At 41.8% G+C, this 22,494-nt stretch overlaps 1 protein-coding gene across 6 annotated transcripts in view; it reads left to right on the top strand.

Moving 5' to 3' along the window:
* Nucleotides 1–22,494, top strand: part of Pde9 (phosphodiesterase 9) — a 111,210-nt gene that overhangs the window by 45,573 nt on the left and 43,143 nt on the right. The window lies entirely within an intron of this gene.

Raw genomic sequence — 22,494 nt, forward strand, 5'->3', positions numbered from 1 at the left:
CAACGCGACGTGGAGAACTCGTCCTGAATTTGAGATTTTATCCAGAGCATTATAATTCTAGGAATCGACGGACCGTCGTGATTGTACGTTTTTTCTTTTTACTGCAACAACTTCCACGAATGCATCGTCATTCATAGAGAATCACATGTAGAATACATTCTGGACGCGTGTTCTTCTGAAACCAGCGAAAGTTTATTCGGCTTACCGATTGGCGAAAAAGGGTATTGTTATAGGCAACTTATCATGCGCGACGTATTGATCGGATTTTGTAAGAATCGTAAAGCGAATGAGCACGACAGATTTTCTCGCGTGCAAGTTAATTTATACGATTTTTGATTATAGCCAGGCGGCTAAGTGGTCACAACTAGTCGCTAATATTCCTTTAGCGATGATTCGGGGACAAAATCTTTAAACGTTTCAAGGACGTGCGACTGGAATGACGGCAAATAAATGGCCAAGAAACGTACTGCAAAATTATCAGTTACATCTATTTACATTTTAGCGACTAGTGCCAGGTGTAATTTGAAATAATCCCGTGCTTCCCTAAACTAAACGCTACCGAGGGCTTGGACTGTTTAAGGATGTATTCGCTGTACAGTCTCAACCAAAAATTAGTTCCGTCGACGGTATTGAATACGATAGGATGAGATGAAAATCGAAAAAAAATCAACCACGGTACAGACGATAAGAAAATTAAATATGAATAGTAATAATGCACATAAGTTATTAATAAATTATTTAAACACAGCATTGTTTAAAAAATTTTTACGGAATGTTTTTCTTTTGCATGTAATATGAATTTGTTCATTTTTCGGATTACACATGAATTTTTAATGAATTTTCTCATCATTTTGAGATTTCCGTTTTCGAAAATTTTGAATTTCGAAAAATGGAGGAGAAATGACGAATTTTGGATATGTCTTCGCAAAATCATCGTACATTACAGTCAGGAAGTGTTTCGGGGCGTTGAACGAATAGTTTCGTAAATACAGCTTTCATAAATTTTCAAAAACGGAAATTTCAAAATAATGAGAAAATTCTTTAAAAATTCATGTGTATTCAGAAGAATCAACGAATTCATTTCACATGACAGAAAGAAAACATTCTCTGAAAATTGTTTAAGCTTTGCATGGAAAAAGTCTTTGAAACTTGAAAATCGAAGCTGGATTGATTGGTATCGAAACAGAATATTCAAAGATACAAATCTAGTAAAAACTATAAATTAGGAATCCTTGATTTGGATTTTACTTTAAGTGCCGAGTCCTCGTGTCGAGAGCACATGTGGGACCCTCGGCTCTTTGTCCAGCGAAAGTTTGAAGAGTTTTTTTGCAATACGCACCGACCGAGCATGTAACAACTATATTTTCATTTCCGTTTCTCCTTTTTATACAAACACAAAGCTGCGCCGCCTCGGGTGCTGATAAAGTTCGAGCTTTACCCTCGGCAGAACTTCTTACGTATGTATACGTTTGAAATGAATTTACTCGTCCATGATGGTTGCGAAACTGTAGAAAAAAGCTCCGTGCAGTCCAACTCGAGTCTCAGATGCGAGACTGCAAACTTTTGGTCTCATTGTACGAAGCTTCGCACGGAAACTCGCCGCTGGTCGCTACTTTCAAGCATTAATGCTTCGTGCCTGCGCGTCGTTCCCTCGGCGTATACCAGGAATAGTCGTAAGTGGATTCCCAGCAAATTGATCTTTAATCTCGTTTCTTCTCGGTCGGTATCCCCCTGGCTTCTCAACTACCGTTCGTCACTTATTTTCCAGCCTGCCTTCCTCCAAATAACTTCTTACGTCCAGCCGGTGATGTATTAAAATTTTCACTTCCTTCTTTTGTCTTTTAAATATTTACCGTAGTACAGTAATAAACTGTCCTTTTCTCGTTTTCTCTTGACTTCGTACCCGAACTCATCTCGTCATCTTTCAATCGTCACATCGACGCCTCTTGCGAAGACTAGTATGCTTCAGTCATTGCCGTGAAAACTATCACGTTTCGATTAGTGCAATAAGGATCTTCTGAAGATTTGTGCGGTGTGCGGTAGTCGAAATGAAAGTCGATTTGCGGATGCAGAATTGCGTTTTCTTCGTGTCAAAACAAACTTATAAATATCCCCGAAATTGCGTTGTCGATGCAGATCTTGGAAAAATGAATGCTTTTTTTCAACTTCTTTACAGATGTTTTAAATTTGTTCCCAATCTTTTATCAATATAAATATCAATTGGTCTTACTATATTTATATCAAGTCGTTCTAACCTAAACTACGCGTAATCCTTCTACAAGAGTGCAACAACTATCGCATCTGATTGAAGTTGACTCAATCAGTCTTTTTGGATTTTTATACTCAGCAATACTACACTCTTACCAATGTGTATGATAACGTGTTATTTTTCGTGGTGAAAATCGAAACATGCTAGTTTTCGTATGAAATCTGGAGCATGCTACTTTTCGTAAGAGGCGTCGACTTGCCCTCTGTCCAAATTTACCGATCGGCATACCGAAAGTTGAAATTTCCAGCAACCAAAACGTGAAAAACTCTTATCCCGGAAGTGACTCGATGTTGCTCTTGGCAATAGTTCCAAGCCTCTGCGCGTATCTCACATATAATATTCTATTTCCTGTACTTTCCTCGCCTCACGTTCGTCTACGCGGATCCTCTCTGTTGCTTCTCAACGTCCACCACGTCACGCCGTGCCTTGTGCTGACAATTTTTTCTCCGGCATCATATACATCTTTGATACACCCTCGACACCTCTGGCTTGCAGGGGATTCAGCAGAGCTGCCATTGTGTGACAAGTCCTCTTGTTTGCCAACGGCAGATGTCACGAGCTTGTGCCAGCTGGATTGAACGGAGGTTCATTCGAGTCGCAATTATACCGTCTGAAAGGAATCGACGATATCGCGGATGAACCGGCACGGAATGAGTGAAATATTTTTCAAAAATTCGCTAAATCGTTGGGCGATAAAAAAGAGATCAGGGATTCGAGATGTGTGGCTCGGCTCCGTCACGGAGGAACGTTTTTCCTCGAACATCCTGGCGCGGAATATCCTTTCTCGTCCTAGTTTCGGCCAATGATATTCGCATTTTAATTCTCTAGGGCGGCTCGCGGGAATAAGTGGGACAAGTACAAGGCTGATTCCAGTCACGTAGCCTCGCATTGGGATCTTACTGAGCTTCTAGGCAGGGGTCGATACGGCAATTACATTTCAATTTGAAGGTACAAAGGGTCCTTTGGATCCAAAATGCGCCGTTCGGGGTCTGAGAAGCTGGCGGTGTTTAACAGGCTGTACAGCTGCCATTGCGCCTGTTATATTATGCTATATATTGTAAACACAAAGCCGGGTTTTGATTTGTAAGCTCCCTTCAAAGCTGCGGGGATTGACGAGCTTGCCGAAGGCTTTCGATCACCAGTTGGAAACTATACGTAAACACGGCATTTAAAGATTTCCGGTGACGGAATGAAATCCGCTTGGAAGGCTTACTTACCGACCAGGATATTCACAAGCATTTCTCTAATCCCAACATCAATTATCCAGCCGTTTTAATCCTCGAATACCGCCCATGATTCAGAGAAATAATTAAAACCGATTGATATTTTCTGTCGATTTTAATAGGATTTCTATCCACGATATTTCCCATTGAATTTCTATCGGAACTGACCCGTTGCATTGATTAATTTTTATCGGATTCTATCGTTTCTTGTAGAAAAAAAATTATAACATTCTGATTATATCTCATTCAGTCCGATGAAAATTGATATAGTTTATTGAAAGCCACTCGTTTTCATTCATTTTCTATCGGCATGGGCAGCCGAAAGATAGACATTGCTTCACCGATTAGCCCAGTTAAATCCGTTTGAATTCTGATCGATTTTTCATCTTTCATTTCATTGATCGATTTTAACCGTAGAAGCTGTAAGTGTAATCTGCTCCATGTCTGTTCTCGCATTACCAAAACGATCTTTGTCACTTCCTACGACGCACTTCGTTCTCGGATTCAATATTATGAAACCTTCAAGATTTTTTCGCTTCATAAAAACTGCGGTAATAAGTAATGCAAAATATAACCCCCAGATTCTACTTGTTACAAACAAAGCGCTATTATTCGATAAAAAAAAAAAACAGGTTAGCAACCTTATCCATTATTTGGTTACACCGGAGATTCAAAGAGGCTAACTACAAGTTTTATCTGCGAAAGAATTCGGCTTTCTTAGCAATCAGAATCCATCCCTTGCGTCTGTTGTCCTAAGATATGGGGCTATTAAATACTACTTATCTCAGGTTAGCTCGTGCAGTAGCTATTTGCCAGGTGATTTATCAGGTGGGATTAGCCTCCGCCCAAAGCCTCTTTATCTTCTCGGCTTTGTGTAATCAAGGAAGAAATATTCAGTTCCTACATTTGTCCGCGAGTGCGCGAGACAATTTACCAGGTACGTATCATCAACTCCCAACTGAAATGTTCGTCTCGTGTAGTCGTCGCGTTTGATCCTAAAGCTGAAGACTTGAAGATCGCGTGATGCCGGAACGGAACGGACGCGTTGCTTCCGAGCCATTGACTGCTGTTTTGTCACGCTATGAGGGCACGTATCGTGCAGGAACACACGAGGCGAATACACGGAGCCATAATTTACCCGGGAGGCGAGTCGAGCCGTATCCATAGGTGGTGGAACGGAAACTCGGGAGGGAGGAAACGCCTGTGAAGGAGAAAAAATATGTCCGTATCGGCCTACTCGTTGTAGCTTTTTATTTCCGTTCCCTTGCCTCGCTTTCCTTTCCCATTCTCGTCCCATTTTTTATCTCACTCCTTCGCATTCGTCTTTTCGCCAAAACCGAATTTCCAGCTTCTTTTGCTCGGCGGAAATTTTCAAACGCGCAGTCTGACGATACCGGTGTTATCGATTCGTTGCTCGGAAAAAAATACAGTCAATGCTGCTTCAGAGCCATTTCGCGTTTCGAGGAGCGTTACAAAGGCTTCGGGCCCCTCGTCACTCCGTTGCCTCCAGATACGCGTCACCCGAATTCTAACTGCCCCTGATTTTTCAATTTACTCCGGATAAAGGGAGGGAATGCATCTTTTACAGATTTAAATTCTCGTATCTCCTCTCCTGGTATTTTCGGAAACGAGATGTAAATTAGAGTTCGTAGATTCACGAGCTTTGAAGTGTCGATTGAACCACGATTTCTCGTGGGAAAACTTTTCACACCGTGTTGCATCGATTTGCCAGACGTAATGGAAAGGTCATTTGTTTGGGGAAACTGGTACATATCCGACGGTCCAAATTCGACGTTCATATATGTGTGGTAAAGAGAGTGTTATTTTCATTTAAAAAAATTTCACTTGACGTATGGCATCCCATTTATTGAATTCGAATGAAAAATGTTGGAGAAAAATTACTTCTCTGTTCAAACACCTACGAGGATTTACAAGCATAGAATATTTCCTCTTCAGATTTCCTCGTTCATTGTATTTTATTCATAAATTTATTGTCGGATTATCTCAGAATTGTTTGATCGGTGTAACGAATTTGCCCGAGAGTAAGAGGAAAAAATGCGTATCTGGGATATGGTTCTGCAAACAAAGCTTTGGGTATGTAAACCAAGCCATGTTTGAGATTGTGAAATTGATTATTCTCCAATCAGGAAGTTTTTGAGGCAACAACGTCCGCGAATGACAGACCTCGAACCGACTAGCGTTAAGCTGATATGGAAACTTCTTACAGGTACGGACGAAATGAATGAAAGCCGAGCTTTCGTGCTGGACTTTGGATGAGAAAATCAGATCAGTAATTCGACGAGGAAACGCATCTGAGATGCGAAAGATAGTCGCAAATGAGTTAAAAGAAAATGAGAGTTGAGAACGGAAAGTGGTAAAGGTTGTTATTATGCCGCGTTAGTAATCCCAAACGTCTTCGGATTAAATTCTCTCGCTTGTTGGCTCAGCGAGGCGCCATGCATCTTTGGTATCAGCCGGGAGACGAGAAACTTTTAAAACTTCGTTAGCCGGAGGAATTGGATTCAGCGCATGTAGGCAGCTGGGTGTATTTGTGCGCGTGCATGTGTGTCTGTGACACCTCCACTGCTAGTTTCATAAACACAACGCGATCGGAACGGAATGGGCTGTATAAACAGCAGTAAGTACAAAGTGCCTTGCAGTATCCTTGGAGTTGTTTTCCAGTTTCAGACGCTCCGTGCTCTTACGATGCCTTGTGATAATAGTTTACACGTTATGGCATAAATTCATGAATACGCTTGAGAAAGAGCAATAGGAAGTGAAATCTGAAGCTCAACGCAGAGAATGGATTCGACATCTGTTCAAGCGCGTGTTGACCGATAGCCGTGCATCAAACGCAAAGCGACCTCCCTGGATTCGTAAGCAACTTTGGTTTGGAATCAATTCGAGCGCCGAACGCAGATTTGCTGATGGCGCAATTGGACCACCGTTAATTAAGCGGAATTAACTTCTCGCCCTGGCTGACAGTGTGACGGAGAATATGGCAACAGGGAGTGACAGTAGGTGAAAAGGGGAGATAGTGAGAGAATAGGAAAGTGAGCTGCCGGTGAATACAGTAGCACAGTGTTTTTCAACCTGTAGGTCGCAAGCTGGGTGAAAGTGAAAAGCAAGGGTTGTATGTCCTACACTGCATTTTTGAGACTTGAATAATCAAATCATTTTCTAATTGGAGCCTATTTCTCTTCTTAGCTTCTATGTTTACCATTGAAAATTAAATACGTCGTTTTTCAAACAACTGACGTAGTTCTATTACAGACCTAAGGGGTTGGCAGATTTTTTTTCACCTGTAAAATGGCCGCGAATTCAAGAAGGTTGAAAAAAAATTGCCGAGTAACTTCTGTCATCAGTATTACTGCTTATTTACTGGATACTCCAGATTATTATCTTAAACCTCGACTCCTTTGGCTCGTCTTCCCCCTCGGCTGTGTCATTGGCTAAGGTTCGTCTTCGTCGTAATTGTCCGAGGTCTGCAGTCCCTAATAGCTCGTTTGATGTCGGCCGTGGACGAAGAAATGGTGGAACGTATGCCTCAAATGTCTGTCTAGTCCCTGCGCGTGTGCGAAGCTGCCGAGGAGTCGAAAGCTCTCTGAAACTTGGGTCAACCGATGGGGGAACTGCCCCCTTTCGAGCCAACCCTCGCCCCTCTCCACCTCTCCACCTCTTCATCCCTCGGTGACACTCGGCGGCGATTTATCTTAATAAGCGGTTAAATCTCGGCTCGACGAATAACCAACGACCAGCGTATGCGGCGTGAGCTGAGAATTGAATCGAATTAAGCGGATTAACGTCTTTGCGCACTATCTGACATATCAAGTATAATGCTCATAGAAACTTGTCACCTTATTCTCACCTTGAACCTGCAAATTATTGTGTAACAGATATGTAACGAAGAACTCAATATTCTTCTTCGAAAGATGATTTCGATACTAACGTTTTTTTTTTCTTTTTTTTTTTTAAACTATCGTACAGTTGCATCGGATTAGAGTTATGGGCGTGTGAATCGCAGCTGTATGGCCAAACTTCACCCACGCTTCTTGACTATTGTCAGGTGTAGACTGGTGGCCGGGTGTCGTTTCCTTTTGGCGGGCATGTAAAGGGAGTCGCAAAATTCATGCAAGAAGTAGTTTTGATAGAAAACACAGGTTTATAATTGAAAAATTGTAAATTTTTTATTTATTCATGAAGCATACGGTATGTCAAGGTTATGAATGGAATAGCGTATCGGGTAAATGACCTCTACGGCTTTGCTGGCATACACGTCTTTGTCGAAATTTTTCTGCACCTTCGATTTCCCGTTTTGATGATCAGAATTGGCCGCCAAGATCACATGATTTAACACCGTTGGACTTTTATCTTTGAGGTTTTTTAAGGTCTAAGGCTTATGCCGACAAGCCCACGACCACTGACGCCCTGAAGAAGACGATTGAGCGCTGTATCAATGAAATTCAGCCACATTCGTGCGAAAAGTTCATGGAAAATTTCAACAGAACAGTGCGTATGTGCCCGCGAGCCGTGGAGGCCATTTACCCGATATGCCATTCCATACACAACCCTATACTCTGTACTTTACGAATGATTAAAAAATGTGCAATTTTTAATTATAAGCCTCTGTTTCCTCATCTGAATTTTGTGAATCACTTTACGAACGTCACAGCCGCTCGCTGCAGGAACAATGTTCCCGAGTTTCCGGTACACCGCATTATATGTTTTCATTGAGCAGAGCCTGAAATCAGCTTCTTTCAATTTTGAGCTGCATGGACCGGGTATGTGTTCAATGAAGCCGCGAGAAACCGAATGTGTGGGTGAGAGTCAGCGCTCGCGTGTGCTTTTCGCGGAGCAGAAATCCGAGTCCAGTAACAACGCATGTCGAGGCAGGTAAACAAGCTGGCGAATCGCGAGGTGGATTAGGAACCACGTTGTGTTCATTGCGGTGTTCACTGATGCGTGGAGTTAAACTTTGGGTAAATTTGAACTAATTGATTCTCGTCAGATTAGATAACGACCGGTATTTACAGGTACGTGCGTGCGGGCGTTGAGTTGGAACCTCTTATGAATACGCATGGCTAGACACAAGACATCCTCCGCGCCTTATGCTCATGTGGAAATTGCAAAAGTTTTAGCTCGTCGAGTGCCAAACTTCAGTCGCTGAAGACAGCGTTAATTGGACGGCAGTCGGCATACTTGCACTGTTTAACGTCTGGAGCTTCCAGTTGAGCTGCGAGTGCCGCGTTGGTGGGGTGAGCGTTTTTCTGTCTGACAGCTTTTGCACAGCTGCAGGAAACCGACGCTTCACGGATCTTCGACAAGCTACTACGTCTTTACATTGATGAAAATATATTTCAAGTCCTTCAAGTCTTCACCGATTTCGGCAAAGGAAATGAATTTCAACGGCTAAGATCACTGTTAATTGAATCAAAGCCGAGTGCAATCCCGTTTTCCTCTCCGGATGTATCTGTCATAATGTTTCTTGCGCAAACCAGTCTCCACAAAAGATTACTATCATTCTTTGAATGAATGCTAATTTTTGATAGGTAGGTACAAATTCTAATTGCCTTTCCTTAGAGAGAAATTACGATGAAAAGTTTAATTTGCGAATGTTATCGCGGGTGAAGGAATTAAGTTTTAATTTACTGGCGAATCGATTGCTTCTGTGAAATGAATATCTGTACGGTCTGTGGAAGAAGAAATGAATCCGTCGTCGTGATGCCATCGCGTGGTTCTTTCCACCTCCGGAGCAATCTGAGATTGCAGGACAAAGTTGGAAGTGAGGGTGGATGGTTTTTCTTGAGTTTTCCAAATCGATCGAGCTTCGAAACGGTCGTTGATGTTGTGCCAAACTCAGGCACAGAGCATAAAATTATTATTAAATCGAAAAATTTTAATCCTTATTCGCATTAATTTACAAATCTTAGTCAACGAATGGAGAGGTAGAAGAGAAGGAACATAAGAGGGAAAACACACCTGGCGCTTCTAAATGGTTATGACAGAACTTTTATATTAAACTTCATGTCAATTTTAAGCTCTGGCTTTTGTACATAAGGTTAGTATTCTTTCAAACACGCTTGCTCCTTGCATTCGACATTCTCACTGATATAATATTTTTACTATTCGGCATTCTTCTCTTTTCTAGTATGTATAAATGACGATGTTTATCCAAGAGCCCCCATATTTGTAAATGTTGACATAGATGTTGTATGAAGCAATGGATAATTAAAGTCTCCACCAATCATAGTTTAAAATCTTACTTAGTTCAGTTGTTTCTTTTTCCGTTATCATTGTCCCACTGAGATTGGTGTGTAACTAAAAGAAAATTTTTTTTTTATAAGTGGTTCTACATTTCCAAGAATTTTCCGCGTAAAAACTTAAGGTCAAGATCTATGCTACACAGAATTTAAAAGCTTGATCCTCTGCCCAGCAGCTCTGTGCTGCAGCGGCGTGGCCCTTAAGTCTATGATTGGGTCCCTCTGAGTAGGAAGCGCCTTGTCAGTAATCCTATTGTCTTCTTTCTGATCCAATATAGTTAGCCGCGAGTCCGGCACGGCAGCTGCGGGGCGTGCTTCTCTGATGCCGGCTCATCTAGCTCGCAATCTTTTTCCTCCAGGTCCGTTTTACTCGGCTAAAAGTATACCGCGTTATACGGAGCCCCTCGGTGCGGCTTATTACCACGGGACGAGTCAAATATAATATCGTCATCAGGACATATTATACCGTGATAATATTGACTTGGGCTGAGTAGAGCTCGGCGCTTCTGCACACCGAGGCAGAAGCCATTTCTTTGGGAGGGAATTGACTTTTTTATCCTCGTTCCTCGCCTTTGCGCGGTACAGACATTCTCGTTTCCCGGGAAGACGTGTAAGTGAACATTTTGCCGAAATATGCGTGCACTAATATTTGTGGAGTGCCCGTTCTAAAGCTCTGGTGTTCTTTTTTTCTTTTTTCAATTTCTTATGCATGATTTCAGATTCGGGATCTGTGTGTATTCTTCAGCTTTGTCAGCTGAAGCGAGCGTCTCGTCAAATCCAATACAATGCCAGCTGATCCAATCCCCCGGCTTTTGTTACGCAAAAACGTAGCGACTCACTCGCCGGGGTACGCGAGAAGTGAGTAGCGATTGTAAAATCATATTCCATCCAGAATAAAACATACTTTGTTCAGCGGCTAACTCGTACCGGTGAAACCGAATGGGTCTCAAGATTTTTTCGAAGAGAATAATAGATGCAATCTATCAAAATCGAGTTTGGAAGCCAATCTAACCTGACTTTATATCCAATGCTCCCGCTTTCGGCAAAACAATAAAGTAGCGAAAACGAGTGCCAACATGGTAATTAAATTCTACCATTCGGCCCTCCAGACGCGAGGCAATGAAACGCGTCGTAAAGCTCGACGTTTAACCTCGTAAAGTTGAACTAATTTCGTGTAGAGGTGTCGGGACGACAGTTTCGCGTGTACCACCAACGGCACTCAAAGCCGTCGTATTGAAAGCGAAAAGTGATGTCACCGTAACGAGTATTTGTTAAAACCGTCGAATACTCTCGGGAAATTCCGCGTAGCGAAAGTCGAGGGGCTGGAAGAACAATCTTGCGACGGCTGGTGCACGTGAGGTCGATTTATTTTCGACGTCCATATCCTGAAGCACAGGACCGAATGGATACCGTGGTGGTAGCCGGAGACAAGGACGATGGTGTTTCGACTGTCGTTACGTTGATCGATCTTTCCTTGAACGTCTTCCTTCTAACGTTCGTCGAATGTCTGCCGAATACCGGATGCGTTTTCCGTCCTTTAGGATGCCGATCCTCACGGGCAGTTGAACCGTCTCTAAAGCGATCGTTAACTTTTGGCTACGTCGTATCTAGTTAGATTTAATTCTGCGGAAGAACGAACCTCTCTCTGTGTAGCCCATAACCGATGCATCAGACTGAAAGGATTGAGCTGGGATAAAGGGACGTGGCGTAATGAGAAGAAGACGAAGAAGCAGGAAAGGAAAAAGACGTGGGATAACCTAACCATGTGTATAGACGAGGACCGTTCTTCTTCCGTATCGATACGCCTGTCTCTGTCACTTTACTAACCACTCAGTAAAGCTCGAGCGGTTTTATCCATTTTCTCGTTTCCAGTCTCACCGTCGATTATATTTTCCCAAATTAATGACCTATGGGATTGATGATCTATCCCGACATTCCTGACCTTAAACACATTGGACACGAAGAAAAAAAACCGGACAACTACGAGTAGAACTCGCGCCTTGACGATTCCGTACAAACTTGATTTTTTTTTTATATGTTACACATAACTACAAGTTAACTATTATCGGCATTTTTCTTCACTTGTACTATGAGATCTTGCTTCTCTCCAAATTTTATGATTCTTGCTCACCGGGAAGTACCCTACAGGTTTTTACGAGTGAGTTTGGTAGTATCAAAATATGTGATATAAATGGCGGTATGTTTGATTGCGTTCATTTGAAAGCTTGAATCTTTAACACCTCCAAGGGATCGTAGACATTATTGTTCGTGTTTGATATTAATTTCAACTTGATACGTCTACGTGTTCCTGAAGAAAAGGGTCTTGGCAGACGGACAGATCGACAAGGAAGTGATTCTACAAGGGCTCCATTTTTTCCTTTCAAGGTATGGAACCCTAAAAAACGCCCACGAAAATATATCTTGACAAATATCATGTAGGCACTTCAGATAACGAACGATTTCGAGTAAATGGAAGTGTCAGAGAGCGGCAGGAAAATAGCGTCGTTGGTCCTCCGTCACGGTGTGGGTCCGTTTTCGAAATTGTTTTTTCTGGCAAAAGTGTATCGACGATTGATGCTTGATCACCCCAAATGTTATGTCATCGTAACCCAGTTAACCATGAAGTTCTCCCCCGCACCATCCATCTTTCATATAGTGAACCACCGCTCTGTTCATAAACCGTAATAGGTCACTTGGGGTGAATTTCACCCCAAACATTTTTCAAACTCCTCGTAAAGACCCTTAGTCGTGGAAATGGGCTTCGCGGTGCCATTCTTCATGCGGAATGAAGACCTTATTTTTCGTCATTTTTGGCACTTCCTTCAACTTTGCCGACGTTTTACAATATTAAAACAAGCAATTTTGGTCAAGAAAACTCACGGAGCTTTTTTCCGATCCTTACACAATAAGTAAATTTTTTTTTTCTTTTGATTTTTAGTACTCAATTTTGAAGCAAATGTCACGTCTGGGGTGAATTTCACTCAGTGTGACCGTCGTGCGTTTCTACCGAGGTGTGACCACCAGGGCTAGCTCATCTCGTCTCTGACCATTACGATATTCCCAATTCTTGCAAACTGCTGGTGATGGGTACGTTCTGATTCGCGGATCTCCTACATTGACCATGAAAATTTTCAGCGGTTTTCGCTGTCCCCAGCAGTCCTCAAGGTTCTTTGTCTAGGTGCCGCTCATCCCGCGGGAGAGTTTCCTTCTGCTTTTATTCAACTCAATTTAACCGTGATTTCCGTCACAACACCTGTTCATTTCCGGAGCTCATTCTTTTCCGCAATTTTTCGTCGTAGATCCTCGTATTTTCATTCTACACTCGTATTAAAACTGTCGGGATGGCGACTTATGCATAAAAAAAAAAAAAAAAATTCAGTTCTACCGCAGATAAAACGCTAAGGCAGTTTCTTCGTTTTCGAATCACGGATCCGTGACGGGTCTATTCGTTACTCCACATCTTGTCAAGTTTACAGAAATCCTCGAGATTGGGAGTTCAGTCAACCTTCATTAAAGGGATGAAAGGTTCAGCTTTCGCCGATCAAGAGTCGCCTTCTCGTACCTTCACGTATACGCGACTCGAACAGCACTGAATATTATATTTTGAGAAGATTGGACATCTAGGCCGCTGTCTGCGTGTATCAAAACTCGCTGTTTGATGTGCGACTGCACGCTTCGCGAAAATTTCCAGCAAATCGAAAGCGCCACCATCCCCGTTACGTCAACTCCACGTGTACGTTCCTCATCCATATGCATAGCGTGTAACTGATCGCGCATGTTGAAAATTGACGCTGACGCCTTATCCTCGTTTATTAACTAACATCACTGACTCTGAATGCAGGATGGCGTGACTGAGTGAGCTGGCGGATTCGCGAGTAATTTTTTTTTACTCCGAAGTAACTTGGTACGGGAGTGACGTCGAAATGAAAAAGAATTCTCATCTAATTTCGTCCGCTTTGTTGCGAGAGCTTAGGTGAAGGTAGGCTGACAAAGAGTGGAATTTTAAAAGTGGTACGTAAAAATGAATTTAAAAAAAAAAAAAAAAAATAACGGTGGATAATGGTGGAGTTTTAAAAGTGGCACGTGGAAAATGAATTGAAACATGTGTCATTTTTTTTTTCTCGGAAGTGTATCACGGCCCACTCAGTTGTTGAAAATTTAATTTGTAATAATTAGTTTAGTTTAGCGAACCGCGTTCTTGGGAAGACCTGATTGGAAGCAAGTTCGTAGCGTATTAGACTTGTCGATATGCGATACATGGAGGGTGCGCAATACGTTTTGCTCTGCAATCACTATTACTCGTCAAGAGCAAAAAGCAATTTGCACTCGAAGACCACGACAATCGATGGTTGAAATGCTTTCGCCGCATGCATCGCGTCATTGCTGTAGCCACAGGCAATGCAACTTCGATATAACCAAGTGAGGCGCGAAGTAAATGCATCGAGTGTTTTTACGCTTTCATGCTCTCCTGCCAACTCGTTTCTCTTTATACTTTTTTTCCGTTTTCAACTTTTAAGGATCATTCATGTAGAGGACATGGCGAGTAGATTTCGCTTTTACCAGCTGATGGTATTTTTCGCAAATGGCTTCCCCGGTGCTGGAATTTCGACGTTCTGCGCTATACGAGTGTCTGTCAGTGAAAATTTTCAACGGTAGGTTTGGGACTTGGCATCGTTGCATCAATAACCGTGAATCCCTGCTGCATTACGGTACGTTTTTGTTTCGGAAAAATTTTAATTCTTCTTTCATCGTCGTCCCCCAGCGCGGCTACAACAAATTAGAAATTGTTTTTCACGAAACGATTTGCATTTATAGTAACAGTTTGCTCGGAGTACAAAATGCATTTTCATCTGGTTCAGAGATTTGAGTGAAGGATCTGGTAATGGACTTGAATGCAAATGCAACATGTCCTCATGGCGCTGGACATTTCTGCATTGTATTGATTGCCGTCTCGTTAGTTGTTGCAAGTTCAATCAGTGTCACATCTAATTACTGCTACATGTTTACCCAGCATACAAATCGTACGTGAAAACAAAAAAATTTCCATTTTTCGTGAGATAAGATGTAAAATAGGATCCGATACCGTATGATTTTTTTTTTTTTTGTTTTTATATTTGGAGTGTACTTGAATACAAGAAAAATTATTTACCATCAAATTGTTGCAAAACGGCGCAGTCATTATCTGACCAATGAAGTACCTGGCCACTGGAATTTCGAATTGGCAAGAAAGATGGAGTGCGCGATTCGAGAGTATTTGTGCAAATTCGAGATGAGTGAGCATCAAGGAAAATGAATGACGTGCTCGGTTATCCACCCGAACCTATAGCTATCTACGAATGTTCGTATGTCGCATCGATTTCGTGAGGGGATGGCTGCTCAGTGCGATAAATAATACATCACAGGGAGACAGAGAGACGGTATGCCTAGAATTCACGAATGTTCAGGTTACCTATCACACGACTTAGAGTCCCTAAATATTTGAAACACCCTCACAGCGAAGGGCCCGACATTGGCTTTCCAGAAGCACTTAGGATTACCTTATCGCCTCACCTGCATGCGAAATCTACCGACGAGGTCACGACCACAAAAGATTGCACCTTCGAGTTATTATGGGTCCAAATAACGCAAGTATTTGCAGTCACCTTATCTGAATAAAAGAAAGGAAGATTGAAAGGGCAGAGTTCACGTGGAGACTCTTAAGGGAGCATGCTAGTATAACGGGTCGAAAATTAAGTGACTTTCGCGTTTCTTTTTGGATGATTGAAATACGCTGATCAGTCTGATTTTTTTTTACATCAAATCAAACCATTGACGAAGAATAGAAAATGAATTTTTAAACTTTTACTTTTATTTTATTCACATTTATTTTACAAGGTTCAAAATAACTTTGAAAAAAGAGCTCTCACGGTGTAAACAATTGTGGCTGTACATATTATCTCAAGCAAAATTTGCAAAGAGATTATTAATCATTATGAAAGCCGCTATCTTGCTATAGAGTTTTTTTCTGACCAAAATTGATAAAGTGGCGGCTGTTTGAACAAAAAGTATCGAATGTAGCCAATTTTTCACAAAGTTTGTCGTTAAAAGAAATATGAAGATCTCCGAAAAAAAAAGGAAAACTCTTAGCAGTATAAAGAATGGCGTGAGGAATATTGTGTTCAAATTTGAGACGCATAAATTGAAAACTCTTCGTTTGAGAGTGTGCACCGTTTTGAAAAACCACGTTTCGAGAAAACCGTTACAGAAAAATGTAAAAAAAAATAAATACAAAGGTTTAAAAATTTATTTTGTGTTCTTCACGAGTGCTTTGATTTGACATAAAAAAAAAACAGATTAATCAGCGTGTTTTAACCGTTGCAAATATAAAAAAAAAAAATTGCGATAATCAGCTATTTTTGTAGCATGGTCCCTTAATAGATTGTCTTTGACATTAAGGAACAATTGCGCGATATCAACGACAGTGCATTTCAAGCGTTCCCGGCGGATCTAACGCTTCGTAACAAAACATAAATTGCATTTCGTGGATGTATAGCTGTAGTCCAAGTAGAGTTTCCAATCTACTCCGAATAATAATTGAGTAAATTTCTCGGTTTATCTCTCTTATCAAATCTACAGCTTCGCGATGATCGATTCTCACAGATTCGGAGGATCTCAGGGGACGCGTTCTCCCATTCTTTCCGAGATCGACAAGGGCCCGTTTTATTCGTTCATCTTCTTAAACCTCTTCTCGGAACATCGAAAACCCAAGAAACCCGATATACATGATTTGTGAGCACATCTCGAGGCGTGTGTTTGGATGATTTGACATTACATCGTGATTTTGTCCCTCGTCTCTACGGCAAGTGTGTGGGCTCCGGAAAATACGAAACACGTGTATGTATGTATACATATACACAATGTACGTACAAACAAGATACGTATTATACGCTATTTCGACATGCGGCTAATTGGTTGGAAAAATCGAATCCGCAGCCCCAATCTCAGCGTTGCTTTCCGTAACGGTATTATTATTTACCTGAAGCGAAGTTGAAGAAAGAAAAGAAAGGGGAATTATTTTAATTAAAATTCAGATGTATAGGTTTATATTTCGGTACCGGTTAAATAAAAAGGCAGAAAACATTGTGTATATTTGATTTATTCGACCATACTGATGATGTTAATCAATTCGACACAGGTATAGTAATACGAAGAAGAGCTTACAATCATTCATTCATCTATACACTTTGAAACACGCCGATCAGCTTGGAAAGTGTAAATTCCGCGAATAAGTTTGTTTCAATAAAGTTGATATTTGAATTCGACGAAAAACAAATAAATAGGTAACTCTGTCTAACAGTGACGCTAAGTACTCAAAAGAGCTTGGACGCTAGAAACACAGGATTCTCAAAATGATGATAATTTGATTACAGTCGACGCGTTCGTAGATTTATAGTACTTGACTCAAGAAATTGACGATGCTTACTAATTGTGACGCAATGCGACTAAAACTTGTAATGGCAGGTGGAGATGTTTGACGAGCTGCCTACGTGCTTCGGAGTTGACGAATGGTTGTGGATAACAGTCTTCACCGTTGCACCACAGGATCCAGAGTTAATTGATGTTCAATATCATGACATTTGCGACATGATTATCATATTACGCTGAGAGTAGAATTGATCCATAACTCGTAGACAACATCTACAATAACCCGGGAGGCCAACCTCTGAAAATCCGTCATCCATGACTCTAGTCGCTCTCATAAGCGGTTATTCGACACTTGGCTGTCTCTAGGTAACATTGTTCTGACTTATTTTACTCGGATTGTAGATGTCGCCGTAGGTACCTGTAACATTGCACACACCGCCTGCTGCTCGTTTTATTGCTGGAGCTTCTTCGCCTTGAAAGGTGAAAAAATATCCCGATAACAAAATCTTAGCCGTTCATTCCCATCTTTACTTGCGGCTTGGGTTCGACTCGCCTCAACCAAACTCGACTCTATTATTTATTGATCTTTCAGTTCACGGGGGATTCGACACTGACGTGATGATCGAATCCATTCCTGATCCGAACAGAATTACATTGCTGTTGTTGCACGTGTATACTTGCAGGGCCCTGCAACTGTTGGGTACCTAATATCGGTTTCGTCGGTTCGACACGCGGCGGTGTGTTCAGAATTTGAGCGACGGAAGGCAATCTCCATGCAGCTGTAACAATGAGTGATGCCTAGCGTGGAGCTTGCATGAGGTCGGCGCCATTGCCACACACGTTTACGGCCACCCCGTACCGTATTATACGTACAACATGTTTGCGAATGAAATTATACCGAACGTAATTACGTCGTGAAGATAATGATGTTAAGATAATTAATAACAACATAACGACGGAGATTACATCGCGGCGTCGAGTTGACCTCTGAAATCGTTATGCGGGGGGAAATACAGATCGCGTCGTTGAAAAAAACCAGTATTTGTAAATTTGTAATTAATGTCTTGCTAACTGCGTTTATCATATCAGTGGTAATAAATGACCGTTCAAGGCTGCTAGGGATCATTTCACTTCATTCATCATTTGCGATCGAAAACGCAGTTGCGTGAAAACAAGCGGGCGGTACATAAAGAAGATATGAAGCTTGACTCGAAAATTCTTAAACGGAAATAAACTTCGCCGTTTCACACGGCTCTTGATCTTCATTGGCGAAATTGTAACTACGTCTATTAGCTACTTGTTATAATATCATATGCAGAGTGTATAGTGCGCTGCTGAACTGCAAGAAGAATGATCCTAGAATTTCATCCATAACTATTAAGAGGTTATAGATAGTCAGGAGGTCGAAAAACGCGATTCTATAAGGATTTTTCATGAAGAGACATTTCAATTTATTAATATGAAAATTTATATACATATTGGGGTAACATTGAACTTCGTTCCGATATTTTTTATTTGTAGAAATAACGATTTTTACAGCTGCTACAGCCGATTTCCGGAAACACTTTTAAAAAAAGGCGTCATGCGATGTGCAGGATGTCCCTAGACCGAATCATCCGAAATGAAAACGCAAAAACGATTTAATCAATATAAGGTATTATCTGGTGTTCAATCGAATGAATAAGCAAAATATTAATTTTAACAAAACGGCGGTTTCTCAAAAAAAAAATATTCATTTTCCATAAAAATATTCGTCCTAATTTGTTTATAAAATGACAATATTTATCGTCGAGAAACAACCTTTGATGAAGGACTGGAAAACATATTCATAAAGCTCGTGTAAAAATTTGAAACCGATCAATTCAGCCATTTCCGAAAAATCTTGCTCACCGATTTTCAAAACATAGTCTTTGGAAAACCGCGTTCAAAGTTTCAAAAGCACTTTCAAATGCTCCGGGTCGCCTTTATATTATAAATGGGCGTCTAACTTCAAGAATATTTTTCGGATCGATATGAAATTTTCTGCGAACATTGAATGTATGTACATTACAAAAATGAAATCTAAAGAAAAAAGAAACGGATTTTTTAAAAATCCTGACTGGGTGAAACCCTTTAAATACTGCACACAGTAAGAAGAATGAATGCTGATAGAATACAGACAGTGAATTCCAACTTAATGATGATGTAATGATAATATCAGCGCGATATAACGTGAAAATGTTACGTGACAGGCTAAACGAGGAAATAAGGGGCTTGACTCAAACGTTGCGGTTTGTACGACAGTCAACCCAAATCCTACGTAGCCACCGTTCGTTTCACGTCGACTCGTTTGAATCGGCGCACCGTGTAACTACAACTGTGCGAACCCGCCGGGGGAAAAATAGGAATAAATCGATACATTGATTTGGTAATACGTGTAGCGCCGACAACCAACGAGAAGCGGCTTCCCGGGGGCAGGCAGTTCAATAATTTATTATACCTTATACTCCCAACTTTCCGGGTTACCGACTAGCGGAGAAAACTCGGCGAAAGGCATTGCAGCTTCATTGTGCTTTTATGTTGCCGAATTGCTGAAACTTCATAACCTCGTCCGCATCCCCTTCTGGTATACGACTTTCAGTGCTGCGTTGATCCGAATTATTTTCACGATTCACGAAGTCACCAAGCTGTATGCACGACGTGAAATCATTGATCTCGTTGTACCGGGTGAAATTGAGTGAACTGCTTTCTTGGTTACGGGTTTTGGCGGCACGGTAAAGGTGCCCTCACACCGATGATGTAACAGTCTTCGGAGTGTCCATTTCCAAAACTCTGCACGTCTTCCACGTTCATGATGAACATTGACAACGCAGGGTTTCCGCAGTCGCGTTTCTCATATTTTTTGCCCTTCACTCGTTTCAGCAAGAACTCAACCAGTCAAGACGGAACACAAGGAACTTCATTTGCATTTATGGACAATGAGATATCTAAAAGCAACAATTGTCCAACCCATGGGAAAATTTACTCAACTTACAAGGAAGGGATCCGAGGTGGATCTCTCCGATTTAGTTTCTTCTGTAATATGTTATAGTAGACTAAAAACTGAGCGAGAAGTATTTTTTTTAATCTGCCATTAAACACTTTGAAGAGGTGAAACTACTCTCCAAAGTAAGACATGTCAAGGGGTGATTTGGCCATTTTCTTTCCGTTTTTAAGTAAGAAAATTACATTTTTCGTTTCTCGTTATGAGAAAACTTTTCCAGTTGGATTGGTTAAAAAATATTGTATTTTTTTGGGTGAAACCGCCAAATCGCGCTGTGCCATGCCTTACTTTGTAGGGTGGTATCGCCCCCTTAACGTGCTTGATGGCAGATAAAAGAAAGTACGTGTGCTTAGTTTTTAGTCTACTATAACATGTTACGAAAGAAATAAAATCTTAGAAATCGACCCGGGACACCTTTCATGTTGGAAACAGAAATTTCTCATCGCATTGTTTCCCATGTTATACGTTCTAGTTGGCCATCTCTTCCATTTTTGTATCCCGGTTCACCGTGTGCAACCCGCATGCGTTCGTCGAATTGACGACATCGACTGACACCGGAACGTAACGCTGGAGCGTGGTTTGAATAATCAGTTTACGCCACCAGGCTTAGCACAATAACCAATTAATTATGAAAATACAGGTTGATTGAATGAAGCTCGCGCCACGCGCACCTTTGCTCTAAATAAATTACACCCAACCGCTGTAGCAGGTGCTCGACAGGCTTATGAACACGCCTTCATTTCGCATTCGCGTGGTAGCTAACAAACACCCGTTAATTCCGTGCCACTGCTACCCGGCAATGCTGAGCCCTCTGAGAATCCGCGTAAAAGCCGGCCAGATATCGGGATGGTGTTAAGGGGGTGCCTTAGTCGATTTCGACGATGGCGTATATATCTCCAAATATCGAAGTCTGTGTATCTCAAACGCGAAAAAGGGCTCAACAGCCCCATTCTATATACAATTCTGAACAAGAACTCTCCAATTTATCTTCATTTGACGCAGAAGTACAGATGTGTCATGAACTCTACGAATTTACTATTGCGTATTTCGTTTCTTTATTCATGCGTCAAGTGAAAATGCATAGATATGTTTTTGTTCAGAATTGTGTATAGAATGGGACTGTATAGCAGTTATTCGATTCTGAGGTACGTGGACTTTAATATTTGGCGATATATACGTCAACGTCGAAATCGTACAGGTCACCCCTTTATGGGAGGGATAAGCTGTATTTTCCTTTCCTGTAAAAAAAAAAAAACTCCTAAAAATAGGTGTGATCCTAGACCGTCCAAGCTTAACCCCCCTTTTAAAGGCCCTTTTCCCAAACTCTTTGTGCATCTTCGTAATTCTCAGCGCGGTGTTGTCGGTGTGAGACGGAAAGTGTCGAATGCATTTGTCAAAGTGCGCACACGTGTTATGAGGGAATTAAAAGCTTTGGGAACGAGACGAAGGGTTGACGAACCGACGCACGTAGCGGAAGGTGGAGAGGAGAGAACTGGAGTCCTGCTGCCGATGAAAGCGCGGAGCGAAGACCCCTAATCGCTCGGACACCGGAGATGAGCGTGGGTGAGAACGTCTTGGCAGCTTCCTTCGGTGACGTCGCGACGATGATGCGACGGAAGTTCCCAGTGCTTAACGCCGCATAAGAGGATGTCGCAATTGGTGGCGAGCCGAGACCAGTTTAGTCGCGCTGCTTCCTCTTCCTCTGACGGCACCGACACCTTTCATTTTCCCGCATGTCTTTCTCTCGGTTCTACATTTCTCGAGCCTACTCGGCTTCGATTTGAAAAAGTCAAAATACTTTGCTCACCTTATAGAGGAATCTGGGTAGAATATATCTTTTTCTGCAGTCGCTTCATTCCGTAATCGTTCCTTCCATGGCTTCGTCTGGTAATGTGCAGTAGAGAGAGTGGGAGAGAGGGGAGGTGCTGACAACGATCCTCACCCACTTACTCTCACATGTCAAAACGCCGCCATGAGAACAGAATAAAGATGACTTATAGCTGAAAGCGAAATTCTTTATTGGTTGGTGGGTGAGAAATGGATCAAGGGGAGAATGAAAAGCAGCAGTGAAAGGGGAGGCGTCTACCTTAATAACTTGTGCGTGGATCCCGTGGTCGAATCAGAAGGGTGTATTGCATGACTGTGGCGAACATGAGGGAACGATCCTCTGACAATGAGCCCTGGAAGTGAGTAACGATCGTTTACCGAGATAATTGTTTGGTGATCGATGAAATGCGATTGAACAAATCGATTAAGCCAGAAAATACAACAAACTGCAAACCGGGCGGCAGAAGATAAGACGCGCTCAATGTTACA

This window comes from Neodiprion pinetum, chromosome 4 (assembly GCF_021155775.2).
Source record: "Neodiprion pinetum isolate iyNeoPine1 chromosome 4, iyNeoPine1.2, whole genome shotgun sequence".
Taxonomy (NCBI): Eukaryota; Metazoa; Arthropoda; class Insecta; order Hymenoptera; family Diprionidae; genus Neodiprion; species Neodiprion pinetum.